Source organism: Polypterus senegalus, chromosome 6 (assembly GCF_016835505.1).
Source record: "Polypterus senegalus isolate Bchr_013 chromosome 6, ASM1683550v1, whole genome shotgun sequence".
Lineage (NCBI taxonomy): Eukaryota > Metazoa > Chordata > Cladistia > Polypteriformes > Polypteridae > Polypterus > Polypterus senegalus.
This window is the reverse complement of record NC_053159.1, coordinates 138,661,015-138,681,411: the sequence shown is the minus strand read 5'-3', so window position 1 is coordinate 138,681,411 and position 20,397 is coordinate 138,661,015.

Genomic DNA, 20,397 nt, shown 5'->3' with positions numbered 1-20,397 from the left:
ATATTTTCAACCTAATAGATATAAACGCACTCAATCTGTCCATCAAGTGCTCCCAGTAGAACTGTTTGTACTTATAAGTACAATTACCTCACTGTAAACTTGCATTAGAGTTCTAATATTGCACAACCTGTAGCACGTATGCTTTCATATTGTACATTTTTCTTTGTTTAATCATATTATTATTATTATTATCATTATTATTATTATCATTGTTGTTGTTATTTTACCATTTTTAAGCTTATGGAGGATTTGCATATTGAATCTCATTGTCCCATACAAAAACAATAAGGGAATTCAATTCAATTCAACAGAAGAGAGTGCATATTTACAGATGATGATGACTGGTTTCTAAGTCGATTTAGATTTCCAGGCACCTTCTTGGAGCTCTTAAAATAATTTTTTTAAGATGAAATTCAGTAAAGTATGTATATTACATTATACAGATACGTTTTTAACTTCATTTAAATAATGTATACTGTTATTAATTAAACGGGTGGATGCAGTGGACAGTGGCAGCGATGAACTGGCTCCCCATTAAGGGATTGTTCCTACCTAGCTCTGTGTGCTTGTTGGGACTGGCGCGACCTGGATTAATAGATGGCTGGAATAATTAAACATGTACTGCTAAGACATTTCAATGTTCCTTAAACGTTTTGAAGAATCAGCATTCTAAGCTTATAGATGGCTTGACATTTATTACAGAGCTGATTGTGTGGTGAGTGGTTACTTGGAAAAAGAGAAGGAAGCACAGGAATTGGAGGTTAGTATGTTTGAAAGAGACAGTACTGCTGCAATAAATTATTTAATTGAGGGTTGAGCACGGCACAGAAAGCATCTTGCAGGAGGCAGGAACAATCCCTGAACGGGGCTCTAGCTCGTCACTACCACTGCGCCACCATGCCCCCATGTTTAATACATGCTTCAATTCCTATCATCATGAAAATGATATCAGGTATACATCTTAGTATTTAAAATGTTCAGAGAGCTGTAACATCATGAATGTAATGTATTCCATGTCCTGTTGGCATAAAAGAAAGCCCATTTAAGAAGCAAGTAATGATTTACACACATAGAGTACATAGAAGAACACATGGAATACAAGGCATTTAACATGCTACTTTAGTTACGATGGGATCTGAGAAACTCTAGTAAATGAAACATTGATTTTAAGATTAAGTTTACAACATTCTACTCTAATGACAAAATAAACTTTGAGATTGACGTGGAAATTTGTTTTTGTCACTGTGCCACTCTTTTTTTTTCTTTTCTCTAATATGTTTCCATATGACACTCAGATGGTGGGCAATGACTTGCCTTTATACGGCGACTTTGATATCTGACTACTTCTTTTTTTATTTCAGGCACTGTGTGACTTTCTGAACTTGAACTTTCGAGTTTCTCTGCACTTTGTATCACTCAAATCGACGCTCAATTTACACGCTGACCGGGATTTATGTAGCGGAAGTGTGTGGAAGTTGGCTTGCGCACGGTTTTGTGCATCTGGACTTTTGTGTGTGTATGCACATTTCCACTTTTGTCCGTACACCATGTTTGAATTCTATGCACGCCACTATGCATGAGGCCCCTGGTCTTTTTCTAAACTTTGTGCTGCCTTTCTAATTTAGGGCAATTCAAAAGGTGTGTAATCCTCATCTTTTAGCATTTTCCTGCACTAATGCTGCATGCATCTTTCTGGTAGTGAAAAAAAAATTACAAGAATCAATTCTTGTCACATGTGGACATTTTGAGATGCTTTGACCATTCTCTTCTTACATTTAGGTTCAAAATTTTGCCTAGATATTTCAGGATTAGTTTTTTTTTAGATTGAGAAGCAACTGTTTTCCATGTTTTATAGGTACAAACAATCTCACTAGTAAGTTTATGGATGAAATAAGGTCATATAAAATTTTTGGAAGAGAACAAGCCACTCCGACAAAAAATTGATTTATTCATCTATTTTCTAATAATATATCTAGCTTAAGATCATGGGATGCCAGTATGTTATTCCAGCAGAATCAACCCTCAGGTGGGAGCCAAACCTTAATATGGTGCATATCCATCAGAGACACACTTACAGTACATGCACACTCATTCGCAGTGAGCTACATTAGGGCTGCAGATTAGCTCAACACTCACATTCTGAGATGTGGAAGGAAATTTCGGAGTTGAAAGTAAACTCTCAGACACTGGGAGAACATAAACATTCAACACAAACAAATCTAATCAGTTTCAAACGACTTAATCTTTCCAAGAAAATGTCGATCTGGCATATGGAGATTCCCAAGGTGCTACTTTACACTACACTGCTTTTTAACTTTTTCCATATTATCCTCAGTTGTCTGTATGAATAAACAATTTCTAAAATCTGTGTGACATCTGACCAACTTTTTTGTTGTGCCCACATGCTCTATTTTTTTTGTAGATGGTCTCATTTTAAGCTAACAGCTGGCATCCACCTTCCTTCCTTCCTATTTTTAAACAGTGTCATTATTTATTCTCTTATTCTTCATTTGCTTTTAATGAAAATGTTAAGGTCTTTAAATCTTTCTTACCCCACAGCCCTGGAATCAAACTAGTAGCTCTTATATGGACTTTCTCTAAAGCTGCTATGTTTTTTTTGTAATGTGAAGAACAAAATGTGCTCAAGTGAATTATAGAGCACAAGCATACCTCTTCTGGGTATGAATTCTGCACAGTGTAACACATAACGAAGTATCATAGCCTTTCTGATTATTTCTGCAAACTGTCTAGTGGTGGACAGGAGGACAGGATTGAGTCCACTAAGACTCCCAAGTCACTCGTCAAATGCAAAAATTCAGTGCAAAATTAGAAAAAGTAGAAAAAATTCAAGGCTTAGGCCTCATGCTTAATCACCCTCTGGAATTGTTTGGCTTAGGCCAAACTGCAAGAACCGATTCTATGGCTGTCCTCACAAAAGATTATGCAGATGGTCATAAATAAATAAATACACTTTGGTCTGATACACCACACTGACGAATAAATGAGAAGAATTTGTAGCCAACTGCATTTGGGTTACATAGCGCATGGAAGTTAGCCCAGGACTGAGATGGATGATATCACAGGATGGATACAGTTACGCTTCAGAGAGAGGCTTACCACTCACTGTCAAAAGTATACATATTTTTATTTCACATGTCTATATACTTTATTCATTCATTCAGTTTCACAATCTGCATATTACATCACAGGGTCTTTAGGAGCTAGAGCCTCTTCCTGGGGCTTCAGTTGGAAGGCAAGAACTGACCCTGGATAGAGTGTCAATCACTCATAGATACAGTACCTAAGCTCACTTACTCACAATAAACAGAGATCATCAGGAATGCCATACTAAGAGGAAATGGAGAAAACATGTGAGGTGACAGGTCTGCCAAACCACCTTAACATCTGCATTAAGAAATAGCAATTAAAATTCATGAGCTCAGCACCTGGACACAAATGGTTGTCACTCATTCAACTAATATCACTACTTATATACCGGATCATTGTTTATATACAAAAAGTAATTCATCCCTGGTATTCTCTAAAAAGTCTGTGTTTGACTTGTACTAGTTAATGAAAACGCTGTATAAAGTGTCAACAGAAAACATGTAAAGGTAGGTTTCTTGACTTATGAATGAGGGGGAGAAATAGGTCTTCAATTCAAATGCACAGCATTGTGGGAATGACAGTATTTTCAGGAAGTAACTGTTAATAATATTTTAGTAAAAAATGCACACTTTTTGCACATTTTAACTACAGTGGAACCTCGGTTTGCGAGCATAATTCATTCCAGAAATGTGCTTGTAATCCAAAGCACTCGTATATCAAAGCGAATTTCCCCATAAGAAATAATGGAAACTCCGATAATTAGTTTCACAACCCACAAATATTTCTATAAAAATGATTAATACAAAATCTTCACTCTAACTAACGGAATCACTGCTATCTGTTGGCTCACTGGAATCTTTTTCTTTTTTTGTCGACTTTAACAAGGAAACTTATCCAATGACAGCTGCTTTTTCCTGAAGAGTCGCTACACTTGGACACAAAATTTAAAAAATGCTTTACGCACTGTAAGGTTTCTAAACTCTTTTGGGATTCCCCCCCAATGGGACAACACGAGGAAGAGCGTCCCGAAGCAACCGCAGGCTCCCAGCGCTGTAGCAGTTCACCATAAAAAGAGAATCAGAAAAGATCGCAGTCAAGGAAATATCTGCCATCGATGGGTGATGCAAGGAACATTATGAATGCAAGAGCACAGTATTACTTAGCCACTAACCTTGTCACAACCCTGCCTGATTGCTGTGTCTCTGTATATGAGAGTGGTAGATCCCGCTACAATAAATAACCGTTCTGTTCCTGTTTCACACTGAATAAAGCTGGTTTTGATAAAGTACTGAGACTCAGCCTCGTGTTTTGGGGTGCATGACAGGGACTCGCACGTTATAGCACACACACACGTGGTCACCATGCTATAGTAAACAGTATACTCTCATACGGATTTTGACTATATGAGTGAAGCATGCAGACTGAGACCGAGCATGGGAGACGATTACCCACAATCCCCACATGACGCTCGGCAGACAAAGCATATATGTACTACTCGTATTGCAAGACTTCGCTCTTTTATCAAGTTAAAATTTATTAAAAATCTTGCAAAACACTTGCAAACCAAGTTACTCACAATCCAAGGTTTCACTATATATCAATGCATATCAGAAATGTGGATTATGCGACTGTAGTAACATGACATTTTTTTTCTTTTTTCCATGGATGTTTTCACATCATTTGCTTTTGTCCAGAACTGATCACTGTTGAGTTTGAATATTCAATATGTAATTCCTCCATGAGGTAAAATGCACTTCTCGGTTACCATTCTAAACAACATGGACTAAATAACATTTTAAAAAAATATAATTTTTGAGTGTATTATTTCTTTAAAGGACACTTAATGAGGTACCCTGATATATAAATACTGGCTGTGATGGCTGAGGCAATTCAGGTCACAAACTCCTCTACACTCCAAGATACAGAATGTAAAGTACTGACCTTAACCACTGACCTCACCACGGTACAAGAAAGACATAGCAGCACTTGAAGCTGTGCAAGGAAGAGTAGCCAAGTGCACCCTAGGACTGTCATGTTGAGACAGACTTGGACAACTATACCTGTTTAATCTCGAGCAGAGGAGACTATGTGGAGACCTGATCCATGTCTTCAAACTTCTTAAAGGCATTGATAAAATAGATCCAGGAGCATTATTTCCACTTAAGAGTGAATCAAATAAGGGAGGTGCTTTTCTGAAAGCACTTCTTTACTCAAAGAGTTGTTTGAATATGGAACAAACTACTGAGATATGTTGACAGGCAGAGTGGTGAGGCACCTATTCATTTTATTTGAACTTTTTATTTGCTTTTCCTATGATTAAGAATTGGATTAGTGTAAAATTACCTTAATATGCTGTATATATTTTCTGCTGTGGAATTGAAAGTGTACTCACTACTGGGTAATTCTTCCAGATACTGGCATCATAAGGTCCTTAGTGTACATCATGTCATGTCTACACTGGGTTTACAATATTGTACACTGAGCATACAGCCTTACATGTCTGGAAACATCAGCCCTGCACTAAAATAATATCAACTGCAGTCATTTTTTTGTGCAGTAATTCGTTATTATAGTGAAAATGTGTTGGCAGTTTTCTATGGCAATGATAATAAACAGAGGCTGCCAAATAAAACATATGTGACCACACATATGCCATGCAGTATTAGAATACTCAACAAAAAAGGTAATACAGGCATTCTTTTACACTTAAATGGTTTTGGCATGAAAAGTTAAACAATCAGCCACAGTGATGACAGGGTGGGAAAAGTATCTTAACAGTAAGGAAACCACTCTAACTCCATTTTCACATCAGGAGAACCAAAAAAGATGTGTTCTATGAGATTATTTAAAGATTATTTGCCTTAAATATTAATTTGTAGTCCTCTAAAAAAGAACTAATGATTGTTGCTGAAGGCTTGGAAATGGCACTGTAAGAATACAGCAGGTAGTGACCCAAGCTTTATTCAACAGAGAGCACCTGGAAATGGACAACATCAAGTAAGTTGATCTGAGTTTTCTAATAAATAAACGTAATGCATTCTAATACATTCTGGTTCATTGTGGTTACCTACTATTACTGCTGCATTCATTATTACATCTATTTCCCTAAACCTCTTAACCCAATAGAGGATCTCAGGAATCAAACCATTTTGCATTCTTAAAATGACAGGCATTTACAAATAACAAAACATAAAATTCCTAAAATTGCAAATAAGCATTGTGGGGCACAGATAAATAAAATTGAAGACAAAACATGTAGTGCAGCTTCACAGCTAAAGATCTGCCTTGACCTTATTTTTTTAGCAAAAGTGCCTACTTAAGAATTGGTGGATTGGTTTGAGTTTTAAACTGTTTCAGGCAAAAGAGGAGGAAAAACTCAATAATGCATACAAATGTGTCCAGTTCTTGTTGAAAGATGTCTTCCTATGTATTTCATTCTCTTGTAATCTTGTAGTCAGTCAGGACTAAGTTTGATTTAACTGGTGATAAGATTGACTGAAATGTCTATAATAGAAACAGACTCTCACTGGAGACAGTCAGTCACCACACTGCACAAATATTAACATACCATTGTGTAAGATACCGAAACTCAACGACTGGTAGATAGATAGATAGATAGATAGATAGATAGATAGATAGATAGATAGATAGATAGATAGATAGATAGATAGATAGATAGATAGATAGATAGATAGATAGATAGATAGATAGTGTGGAAGTGAAAGGACATTAAATAACATAACAGTAATAAGAAGAAGCCTTCATGACTCTCAAGGGTTAACAGCTCAGTAGAGTGGGTCTCTCCAGAATGTCCATTCTGGTAGCAGTTTAGGTCAAGATTGTGGCATCTCTGTCTGGGGCATCTGGTCTTTTATAGTGCTCTGACCAGAAGGGGCAAAGTCAGTTGCCCTCAGTGGATGTCTTTTCACCATTGTTGGTGAAAAAAGTGTCAACACAGTTAGTGACAATGCCCCCTCTTGCACCGGGATAGTATCGCTTACTTCAGAGAAGCCTGGAAGGTGAGCCTCTGACTCGCATGTGTGACAATAGAAAGATTGATTGATTGATTATTAGACAGATGGCACTTTATTTGTCCCAATGAAATATCTGTTTTTTATGGAAGCTTAATAAATAAATACATACATACATAAATAATATTATATTATGAAAAATATAAAGCAGAATGTCTAAAAAGAAAGAAAAATTCTGACTTAGCTGAAGATAAAAAGAGCAGTCACAATTCCAGTAAGGCACGATGTATGTAGGTATATTGCTGTTGCTATTAAGGAGTCCCCATAGTGTTTCCTGACACACTTCTGCTCATTGAGTCATTTGCTGAAAGTCGTCAGTTTTAGTGTGCTAGAAAGAGGATGTGCAGCATTGCTCATAATGGCACTCAGTTTTGTATTAATTCTCCCCTTTGCTATGACCTCCAGTGGATGAGAAGAAGAGAAATGGAGACAGGACTGTTCCTTACGGTGCTGCAGTGTTGCACACATCTGTATTAGAGACACCGTCCTTAAGTCTCACAAACTGCAGTCTCCCCGACAGATAGTTCATTATCCAGGACGCCATAGGCTCTTCCACCCATATGTCTCTAAGCTTACCCCTTAACAGGGATAGCTGGGTAGTACTGACACTCTAAAAATCCAAAACACATCCCTCACAGTGCTGCCAGCTTTGTTTAGATGGGCATATGCCTTGTGGAGCAGATAGCTAATTACATCCTCCACTCCACTTGTTGTCCAACAGGCAAACTGCAGTGGGTCCAGGTCCTCTTTCTAAGTAAGATTCTCAAAGATCTTTATGGCATGGAGTGTAAGTGCAACTAGTCAGTAGACATTGAGATATGTAGCCAGAAGGGACACAATAAACAAGGTTAATCAAAAAAGACTCATCAAAATACCTAAGGAAGCATCATGATTAAACTGCACATTTAAAATGATTTATGAAAAAAATATTGTCCATCATTTTTTAAGTGAATATGTCTTCCTCCTACAGCATAACAGTAACCAGTTCTTCTTAGTTTGAGACTCTATATTTTCTATAGCCACCAGGTTCTTGCCCAACACACGATTGTGTTTCACTTCCACTTCTTCCCATAATCCTGTATTTATTATGCACATAGGTCAAAAGTTGCACTTCATCATAAATGAAGTGAAGCTGAACAGAGAAAGCAGGTATTGGCAACACACAGGCAGACAATTAAGCGAGAATCACATTTTAAGCATAGAACTCAAAGAAATGAGACATAGTGAATGTCCTGTTTTGATTTAGATTTTAGTACTAGAGATGTTGTACCATGTTAGCCATTATGGATGCAATGAGAAGTCAAGCAAAAGGACATTTTTTATTAGCTAACTAAAAAGATTACAATATGCAAGCTTTCAAGGCAACTCAGGCCTCTTCTCCTGCAAGATGTAATACAGAAACTGGAATTCCCTGTGTTTGTGTAGACACCAGGACAGATACAGCATTGGAAAGCCTTTAAATGGGTCGACTTAAATATAATTTTAGATTTTACAAAGAATGAGCAACATGGCCCTCAAGAGGACACTAAAGCAGTCAGGACGGCAGTATTGTCACACACTCTGAAGGGGCACTTACTCTTGGTAAACAGTGCCATAAGTAAAGTAAGTGTCAGGACTCTGGAAGCAGCCAGCACCTCTTGTTGGAGTGCAACAATATGTGCAGTAGAAAGCCTAATCTGGCATGCTCATTCTCTGTGATTTATTTAGGGAGATGAAGACGATGATGGCAACCACAGGGTAATAATAATAGCAGTTGGCAGGTTCAAAGTAAGAGGAAGAAGGCCTTTCTCAACATAAGCCTTCATCTTTAATGCTGGATTACTGTTCTCATCACAGCTTAACTCCGAAAGACAAACTGACAAAAGTATAGAAAGTAACCCTCACATCTCCCACTCCACACCTAGGTAGGATTCTACTGCAGTTAAAGCATTACATAAAAAGAAGGTCAAAACGTCAGAACATTTTATCAACAGAAATTACATACTGCCTATGATAGCATTTAGAATGTGTGTGTTTGGGAAAAAAAACAGTTTGAGTGCTGAACTTATAAATTAATATAAAACTGAAAAATGTGCTGAAAATGTTAGCTTTCTAATAAGCGATTCATCTTAAATAACTTGTGTCTTCAGTGGCTGAAAATACTCAATAAAAAGGGGCTGTAATTAGTAACAAAAAAAACCCCACAGAATTATAATGTTAATTTCTCAGATGGTTTCCTTATTTTGTACTCATTAGTTGCTGCATTTAAAGGTATGCTTTAGCCATTAAACACTTGAAACATGTTTCTTGTATCAGTTCTACACTTTACCATTTTAAATACCATGACATTTTACTTTGGATGTTTCCAATGTTCTCTCTCTCTTACATCTTGTGTTGCTGAATATTGTCTTTCAGGTTCAAAGTTTTACTGTAATAATGACTCTTTGTTTTCACAATATGGTACAGTTGATCACAGTCAATGACCTGGCTGACTATATTTCAATATAGGAACAGTAATTGAAATGTTAGATGGCATGGTGGTGCAGTGGTTAGTACCGCTACCATACAGGTTCAGTGATCTACAGCTAGTATTAATCCTGTACTTATCCTCTGCCAGTGTAATATTGCTATGTCTGTGTGGGATTAGTTTCTTATTTTCCAGTTTTCCGAATCACAAATTTGTACATCATATTTTAAGTGATGAATCTTAATTGACCCAGTGTGGGTGATGGACTATGATGGACTATGAATGAACGTGTACTATGGGTCTCCCATATCTTATGCATGTATTGATTAGACACATAATAAAACAGAGATAAAAGCATGCACTACAAAAACATAGGAAATCCTAGCAATCACTTTATTATAAGACTTGCTGAGCTGCTTGTCTTGCCACATGACAGACTTAATCTGGTGAAGGGAGGTATCGAGGTCAGCATTGGGTGAAGGTGTACAAGCATGAGGTATGATCTGTGAGACTGCTGTCATGGGTAAAATATCAATTATTGAAAGATTTGAGATGAAAAGTAGGACCTGGACAAGATTTGTCGAGGGGCCAGAACCTACCATGTGAAGGGTGTCAGCCCCTACTCTTCAACACCACATTGACCTTAAAATGCTGCAGGGAAGTATGAAAAAAGCATAAATACCAGGTCAAATTGAAGGTCTGGAGTCCATGCCAGGGTTTGCAGCCTGAGGCCCTGCTAGACAGACTGACCAGGTCACTAAATAATGCAAGAAGAACTTCCATCTAAGCATTGGGTATCTAGCCTTCAACAAATAGTTCTTCTATACATCCAGGTTGTATTGATTGATTGATTGATTGATTGATTGATTGATTGATTGATTTGGGTTAAATGCTACACCCATATTTAATTGCTTTGCTTCCGCTTTAGGTACTTTTTAGGAATTTAGGACAATTATGGTTCAGACTTATAATAGGTGAATAAACACTTGTACCTGCTCCCTTGCTTGATTTCTGTACACTTTGTTTCCTGACTCTGAGTAATCTAATGTTAAATGATCTGGGCAGTCAATACTAGTCTGGTTTATGTGATCGGCCTCAGTGACAGATACCGCACCTGACTAATAGATAAATAAATAGAGGCAAAATTGTGACTATTATAGGTGAGGTGGGGTCTCAAGTTGTATGCAGGCTATCGCTGTGACAGACGTGTGCTCTATCCAAGGTTTGATTCCTACATTGTATTTGACACTGCCATAATAGGCTCCAGCCCTTCTAATCCTAAATTGGATTAAGCAGGTTTGAGAATGATTTGACAAGCTCTTAGTATAGCTGAGATGCCTAAAGTTGTAAGCCAATTTTGAAACTCATTTTATTATTTTTGCACACTTCTAATGTATGGAGTACCATTTTTCACCAAAATAAAATAATCACATGCGAGCGTATAGCGATATATATAGATAGATAGATAGATAGATAGATAGATAGATAGATAGATAGAAATAGGCCAATAAATTGTGAAAATATTGCATAGTTAAATAAAAAGCTGGCTGTGTTTTGTCTCAGAGCAGCATCAAGTGTTAAATGATCTGTCTATTCAAACTAACCATTCCAGCTTTTAAGTGCCTCTGCATGTTCGCTAGTTGAAATGCAAGTAGCGCTAAAGGTCTTTGGCAGCCTACATCCTAGAATCAGGGAAAAGTAATCAACAGAAAAGCATTAGCCAATAGGAACGGGCTCAGCCGGGTGGTCTTTGTCTTGATTAACAAGTGACAAAGCCATCATGAAAAGAGGCATTTTAAAATAAATAGCACTAGCGTTAACCTCCTTAGCATTAAACCTGAGAGTGACTCATGCTCGGAATTCTGTGTTATTATGGTAAGGTTATGATCATCTGGACTATTTTGAACTGTTTGTTGAAATTAGCCTTGTGGTAAAAATAGTTTTCAAAACTAATCAATATGCTGAGAAGTGTCTGACTAATAAAAGCAAACAATTTCTCTGTCCCAGTCACTGGCAGCCTGTCATTGCAGACAACAAGTTGGCATTTTTCGGTCTCCTGATATAGCAGGGTATAGTTGATAAAACAAGCACAGATATGCTTCTGGTCCACAGACCACTTATTGCTTTTCACTCATTTTGAGTGCTAGGAATCTTCACTGGCAATCGGAAGGTTGCCGGTTCGAATCCCGTAAATGCCAAAAGGAGCTCTGCTCTGTTGGGCCCTTGAGCAAGGCCCTCAACTTGCATTTGCTGAGTGCTTTGTGTAGTGAGAAAAGCGCTATATAAATGCAAAAATTATTATTATTATTATTATTATTATTATTATTATTGTTATTATTATTATTATGAAATACCTGTACTTCACTGAAAATGAAGAGTATTGTGAACGAGCCCCGGACACAGACAGGCAGACATGTTGCAATTCCACCCCCACTCATTTATTTACAATATTTACAGTTCAAAAGTGCACACAAACCCCCACAAGTCCCCCAAAGTCCAGGCCTCTCACACTCTCTGCCTTTCTTCGGGCTGCCTCCACTCTCGCTTCTCCTGCTTTGTCCTCTCCTCACACGACTCCAGCCTCGAATGAAGGGAGGCGGCCCCTTTTATCCACACCCGGATGTGTTCCAGGTGCTCCCCAGCAATCACCTGCCGACACGCCCCAGTGTGGCGGAAGTGCCGGCTGTACTCCCGGAAGCACTTCAGGTGTCCCTGCTTATCTTCCCCCCAGCACTTCCTAGTGTGGCAGAAGTGCTGAGGTCTAGGGCTCCCAAGGCATTGGGGCGCCCCCTGGCGGTGACCACGGGCCCCTACAGGGTTGGGCTTCCAAGCCCTCTACCCGTGGCCCCCAACACAACCAGGGCGGTCGCCCCCTCATGGTCTGGAGGAGGCGCAAGCTCTCCTCCGGTCCTCCTGGGTGTCCGCCACAGTATGATAAACCCAATCAAACAGGGACGAAAACTGTGGCATCAGATGATCATCAAAAATATGCAGAAGTTGTATGTTCTTAATTGTGAAATAAGTACTGATGAAAATCCCATGAGTTACAGAGGACGGTTCTTGTGGATACAGTTCTGCATGCTGTGCAAAGGAAACTCTGGGTACATCTGGAACTCAGTACTTTACAGTAGTGAAGGGACCAAGTGGAAAGGCAAGTATAGACAATACGGTGTGCTACATCATCTGTGCTGTCACTGGCAAACCCTTTGCTTGATCAAGTTTACTGTATAACAATGGACAGTTTCTACACCTCACCTGAATTGCTTGAAATTTTCATTTTGGTGTTTTTCAGGCATAGTGAATAGTTGGGCTGACATTATGGTAATTGAACTAAACACTCTTCTTTTCATTCCAAAACTCTGGTCGCAACCCAAAGTCATTTCCCCCATAGGATTGTATGTAAATACAATTAGTCTGTTCCGGACCATACAAACTGTATGTAAATATATTTTTTTAAAGATTTTTAAGCACAAAAATAGTTAATTATACCATAGAATGCACAGTATAATAGTAAACTAAAAATAAAAACTAACATTGCAAGAGTTCACACTACAGCCATACAAACCGTTTGCTGTAAACACTTTTTTTAAAGAGTTTTAAGCACAGGGAAAAAAATGAACATTTGAGAAATCCGTAATTTATACAAAAAACTAACCGTAAACAACCAAGAAAACTAACCTTACATGAGTCGAGTTCTGGCATGAAGAAAGTGAGGAGAAACTGGGTGGAGAGGAGATTACATTTTGAGGTAAAGTTCCTCTGCACGATGCACGTCTGACCGAGAACAATGTACTATACAGGGAGAGACTGAACACGTGTGTAAATCACCGGCGTGTACAAACTGGAAGGGAAACGAAACTGAGCACAAAGAGTTCACAGCGAATGCACAGGGAGAGATTGAACATGTGCGGAAATCATCGGTGCGTACGAACCGGAAGGAAAACTGGCTTGTTCGTCACCCGAGTGTGTGGTCGTGAATAGATGCAAAAGTTTGGCGAACTTTTTGGTCGTAACCTGATTTGTATGTGTAACGAGACGTTCATGACCCGAGGTTCCACTGTATATATATATATATATATATATATATACTGTATATATTAAAAAGTATATTCAAAAACTCTTTCACAAAGAAACAAAGCTGTAATAGTCAGCAATTTGTGGGATTTTGATTGATCCTGGTGGTTGTGTCCCATATTAGAGTCTGGGTCTCTTACTGCCACTGACATCTGTTTCAGCTGTTTTGCATAAAGAGTGGAGTCAGTACAAATGAAAGAGTGAGCTACTGAATGTGGTTATTCACTGCTCAAACATTTCCTTGTGAAATGAACCAGGTTCTTCAGCAACCCCATTTTTCCATCTTACTTTCTTACTTGTCATTTTATGCTTTAATTATGAGCAACTTAGCAAAAAATCTTTTCCAATTATTTCAAAACCAGCTTTTTGATAAGAGTTTATTGATGTTAATTCCAGGACTTTATTTATTAATTAACAATCCCACAAATAAATTAGTTTTCTGTGTACTGTAGATTTTGAGTCCTGAGATTTTTTTCATTTTGATATAATGACAATGTTGTTAAATTGTAATACAGTATACTGTAAATATAGTTTTATTTGTTCAGTTTAGACTTTCTGCTTTGTTAACTTTGATCCAACACAATCCTCTGGATCCTGGTCAATGAGTTGTGTTTCAGGCCGAGCAGCAGCTACAGTATGTCTTGTGTTACTGTGCAGCCTGCCAAACTCCATCCTTGGTGACTGCATTCTCTTTTCTTGTCTTGTTTTTGCAGATAACCAACCATCAAACAATTGGATGTATTTCCATTCCTCTGTACATCTGGCAGATCCATCCTAGTTTGAACTCAGAACAGTAGCTCTTTGTTTAATGCAGGTTGCTTATTCAATCTTAAAGCAAGTTCTTTGTTTAGTAAAAGGTTTGGTAGGTTATAATCCAGGCAAGTACCCAGTTGTGTTCCTGTTTTTCATCCCAGCTTAGCCCCCAGTTATTAAAGTTCTGATGTTAGCCATGTATACCCCTCATATATCTTGCACTTGGTAATCTCCTTGAAGAACATATTTGTGTATAAAAGATTAGTGTTTATGACTAGTAGTTTTAAGCAGACGTTCTGTCAAGCAATCTGAAACAAAAATTACATATTTGCTCATTTTCATTCACACAAGCAGTCTGGGACAATAACTTGCTTGTAAAGTAAATGAGGGTCAGGATGGTCCAGAACTGTTTCCTATAGTCACCAGTATACAGTGGATTCAGAAAGTATTCAGGCCCCTTCATTTTATACACTTTATTGTGTTTTAGATTGAATTTTTATATTGATACATTTGCCATTTATGCTCATCCATAACCCATAATTGTACTCTCAATGACCCATAATGAGAAAGTGGAAACATGGTTTCAGAAAGGTTTGCAAATGTATTAAAAATCAAAAACAGAATCTCTCATTCAGACTCTTAATACAGAACTTTGTAGAAGCTTCTTTGGCAGCAATTGCAGCTTTTGTGTCTTATTGGGTAAGTCTCTGCAAGTCTGACACCCCTGGATTAGGCAGTTTATCCCATTCTCTCAATCTCTTTTGGGTGATTAGATTAATTGGATTGGATGGGAAGCATCTGTATATTGACAGGTCATCCAAAGATATTTTTATCCACAGACTTTTAAAGCACCTCTCAGCTCACAGTACATTGGAGTAAAGAGCTGCATTCCCGAAGAAATAATGTGGGACCAACAGGACCCATCATAAAATTTCATGCCAATCCTGAAATAATTAGCAGTTAAGTAATGGGCAGGCAGATATCTTGAGCTCCCTCAATTCCCAGGACTTCCACTGTAAGAAATAACAAGTCTGCTTTTCAAATGATCAATCGATGGTCTTTAATTGATCTTCTGATGGAGGTTATTTTTTATTAACTCCTTGTTCTTACAAGGTCCAGTGGTTAATAACCTGCAGAAAAGAGGTGAACAGGAAATTCTCAGACTGAGCGTGCAGCTGACAAATCTGCCAAAACTGTGTGATGCAATCATGTCAACATGGACCAGAATCTCAAAGGAAAGTTTTCAACATGTTGTAGAATCTATGCCGCAAAGAAATGAGACTGCTTAACTATAACCATATATTCTCCCTGTGTCTTTTTCAGTTTTCCTCCTATAACTCAAATATGTATTTCTTAGATTAAATGGCAAATTGCATGAGCATGTGTTTTTGTGCCTCATCCAGAACAGGTTCCTGTCTAGTACCGTTTCCTAATACTGCTAGGCTGAACTGAATTTTATCTTATGACCAAACTGGATTTTCTAAAGTGATTTCAAACCAGTACAGCCCAAAAAAAGGATGAGTATTTATTAAGTGAATAACTAACACAAGGGAGTATAATATTAAAGGATTAACATAACACAAAGAAGGAGAGAAAATAACAAACACTATACCCTTCTGGACCTTAATAAATATTTCCAGACTAATTACTAGTGCTGTGAACTCTTCCCAGACATGGTGACAATGGAAGTAAGGCTCCCAATATATACCCAAACAGAAGGCCTGGACCTTCACTGGCTAGTCCAGAAGAAGCTAACACCAATCCAGTTATTCTTCACTGCTAACTGCCAGCTTCTGGTCTAGCAGGCCTAAAACAAAGAGAGCAATATAACTAGAAAAATGCCTAAATAAACTAAAAAACCCTGAAGGGAGGAGGATGACTGTAAACCCCACCTACACAAAAAGGATAACTGAAGAATCTTTATAAATGGAAGGTTTATTTATCAAATAATATATAACAATAATGCATGAAAAGGAGTAGGACAATCCCAAGCAAACAAGTACGAAAGCACAATCTAAAAAGAGATCAAAAATATTTGTGAAAAACCAATAGCTTCACAAGTAAACAATACTTATAAATGACACCAAACAACTTCAATTGTCAACTGCTGGATCTCACTTCTGACTGAAAATGAACATCCAACAGGAGGAGCCCTCAGTCGAAACATCAGAATGGCCCCGCCTCCTTGGGCTCCACTCCCAAAACACGGAATGCAGGAACATTTAGGAGACAAAACACAAATACCAAATGATAAGTGAAACTAATAGAAATAACAAAAAAATAACAATAAAACAATAAAATATAGAATACAAATAGATTCAGACTAATACATAGCAATGATATGCTAAATATTACGTAATCCTTCTTACCTTACAGCCTTCTTTTTCTGTGATATGTAGGCCTCCTCTTCAGCCTCTGCCACCTCATTCTCGTCCACCTTCACCTTACTTTTGGTACCACTTGAGTTGGGCATGAATCACTTCTGGTCCAGTTTTTTTCCCATGGTGATAGCCTCTACAGGAACCTCTGGTAAGTGTAGCAGAATATCATTACCACATTTTACTTTACAGCTCCTGAGTTCAATGCCCAACATGGTCACTGTTTGTGTGCAGTCATTTTCGTCAGATACTCCAGTTACTTACTACATTGTGAAAACGTGTATTTTCTGCATTCAGTCTAAGAGACTCTTTGTGAGTGAGTGAGTGAGTGAGTGAGTGAGTGAGTGAGTGAGTGAGTGAGTGAGTGAGTGAGTGAGTGAGTGAGTGGGGGAATTTGTGTATCTTACAGTTCATTAACAGGGGTTGTTTCTGTTCTGCAGTCACTGTCGCCAACATTGGCTCCGGTCATCACAGTCCTTCATTAGAATAATTAAAGAATTGTTAAGTTGTGAGATTTGATACTGTTTACGATCCTGTGGTAGCCTTTCTATTGGGCTAGATGGGTGCCCAGGAATGAGTGGTATTATTAGTTTACCCTTCTTTCAGAGAGAAAATTTTAGTACTTGCCTCCATGGAAGGAGGGGGTACGATGTAGTGTGGGAATCCAATAAAAAAATGCCAGATGGTTGCAAGGGTGCGCAGCACATTGTTCCATCATGAATGGCTGGACAGCCGGGCAGTGAAAATTGTGCACAAGCATGTGTCAGTGCAAGACACATATTAGGCCATACATGCATCCATGGATTTTACCAACACCCACATGGTGCTCCATTGCCTGAGGAAGAAGAGCAGCATTTGACGTGCTGGTTAGAAAAAAACCATGTAAGGGCCCAGGGAGAGTTAAAACTTGACATCATGGAAGCCTATGTTTGAGATTGAAGAAATAACTGGCCAGGGTCGCCTCCTAAATCCTGCGCCCTTCTGCAAGCTCTGTAATAGGGGAAAGAGGTGTTGCAGTGTCTAAGGTTAAGTCCTCTGTTTTATTACTGACAAACAGGCAAGAACTTGGGTATGTCAAGGCACAGCAGGTGCTATGGAATAATTCAATCTGTTTGCTAATACTTTTTGTGAATCCATAATTGGAGAGAAGGTATGGCAGTGCCTGCAAAGGGAGTTTCTCTGACACCCCTGAGCAGAGGAGGCAGCGTCTTGAATTGGAGGAGTTAGTTAGTCATCCTCTTGTTACATTGCTCAGTAAAATCTCTTTGCCTTCAATAAATTGCGGAGATTATAAAAAGTGGAAGGAATTTGAGAACTTTTTTTTCATTCATTTTTGCACTTTGCTTTTTGATTGTGTCAGTTCACAAAGACTGATTTCTTTGGTAATTTATTTCTTGGTACAAGACATTGACTCAGCACACATATAACAACTTTGTATTTTTTCTTTTAATAAGTTTTGTGTCTGCGTATCCCTATCCTCCCACTCTGATCACTCAGGTAATCCAGGCTATGTGCAAATGTGCTGTTGCATGGGACATCACACATCCCTGGGCTGTCAATGTTAAAACACTATGTAGAATTAAATGGATTTGTTAAAAAAAATTGTAAGTAGAAAGTCAACCAGAAGTGGCTATAGGTCTGTCCCAGATGTGTATTTTAAATTTAGATTTCTTATTTATTTATTATTTTCAATTATTAATTACTTTTGCATTTCTTATTCTATTCCTGTTATATGAACAATTTTCAATTTAAATTTCTGCCACCTTGCTTGCTAAAAGCTTTGTGAACCAAACTGTAAGCAGTTAATCTTGCTACCGTCCCACAAGATTACTCAACTGTTACCCGCAGTTGCAAACCTGCATGTGTGATGCTCAATGCCCTCGAGTGATGAATTATCAAAGACATACATCACCGGCTACCAGGCAATCTATTTGGGAGTAAAACCATCCTTGTCACTCAGATGTTACATGCTCGTCAGTGCCTGTCATTATATCAAGGATTGTGATGTACCATGTTAGGAAATCGTTTGAAACAAAGTTAAATAAATAAATAAAAACATAAAATACTGGACAAGACACAGATAAACAGTAGTCTGTGGTGTATGGCCGGCCGTTTATCCTGGGGATTGGGAACACTTCCGGGTCAGGGGGTATAAAAGGACTTTGGGAGCTCCCAGACGGTGAGCTAAGCTGGGTGATAGGAGGGCAACGCGTCTGGGAGTGTGGAGGATTGTATTGTAGTTATTATTGTGTTTGTATATGAGTATAGTGGAGGAGAGGGTGCTTTGTGCACTGTGGCGATTTAATAAAGTCATCATTTGGACTTTTACCTGGTGTCTGGAGTCAGGGGTTCAAGGGAGCAATAGCGCCCCCTATCTGTCACAAGTCCTTATCAGATACTATGTCATTAACTGCTTCATGTTGGGTTATTTAAATATTGCCATTAGAAAATCGTGTTCTGTTGCTCATAGAAAGCGCATTGAGTTCTTGAGTGCTTATCAGTCCTCACGGAATGTTTCTTTTTCTATATAAAGGTACACACATTCACAAAAAATTTGAAATTGTTTTTTGTTTTCAATATTTGTATATTGACGATATATATAAACGATATAGATAGAAATAAAAGTAACAAGCTGGTTAAGTTTGCAGATGATACCAAGATAGGTGTTATAGCAGATAATTCAGAATCCGTTATATTATTGCAGAAGGACTTGGACATCATACAGGCTTAGGCAGATTTGTGGCAGATGAAATTTAATGTCAGTAAATGTAAAGTATTACACATAGGAAGTAAAAATATTAGGTTTGAATACACAATGGGCGGTCGGAAAATTGAGAGTACACCTTATGAGAAGGATTTAGGAGTCATAGTGGACTCCAAGCTATCGACTTCCCAACAGTGTTCAGAAGCCATTAAGAAGGCTAACAGAATGTTAGGTTATATAGCACGATCTGTGGAGTACAAGTCCAAGGAGGTTCTGCTCAACCTTTATAATGCACTGGCGAGGCCTCATCTTGAGTACTGTGTGCAGTTTTGGTCTCCAGGCTACAAAAAGGACATAGCAGCGCTAGAAAAGGTCCAGAGAAGAGCGACTAGGCTGATTCCAGAGCTACAGGGGTTGAATTATGAGGAAAGATTAAAAGAGCTGAACCTTTACATTTTAAGCAAAAGAAAATTAAGAGGTGACATGATTGAAGTGTTTAAAATTATGAAGGGAATTAGTAAAGTGGATCGAGACTTGTATTTTAAAATGAGTTTATCAAGAACACGGGGACACAGTTGGAAACTTGTTAAGGGTATATTTCGCACAAACATTAGGAAGTTTTTCTTGACACAAAGAACGATAGACACTTGGAATAAGCTACCAAGCAGTGTGGTAGACAGTAAGATGTTAGGGACTTTCAAAACTCGACTTGATGTTTTTTTGGAAGAAATAAGTGGATAGGACTGATGAGCTTTGTTGGGCTGAATGGCCTATTCTCATCTAGAGTGTTCTAATTTCTTCATATAAAATTCCCTTAAGCGGGGTCAGTGCCGATCCTAACGGTGCCCTTTCAAATTAGGGTCCAATTATCAAAAAACCCACATGGGGCCAATTTTGGAACTG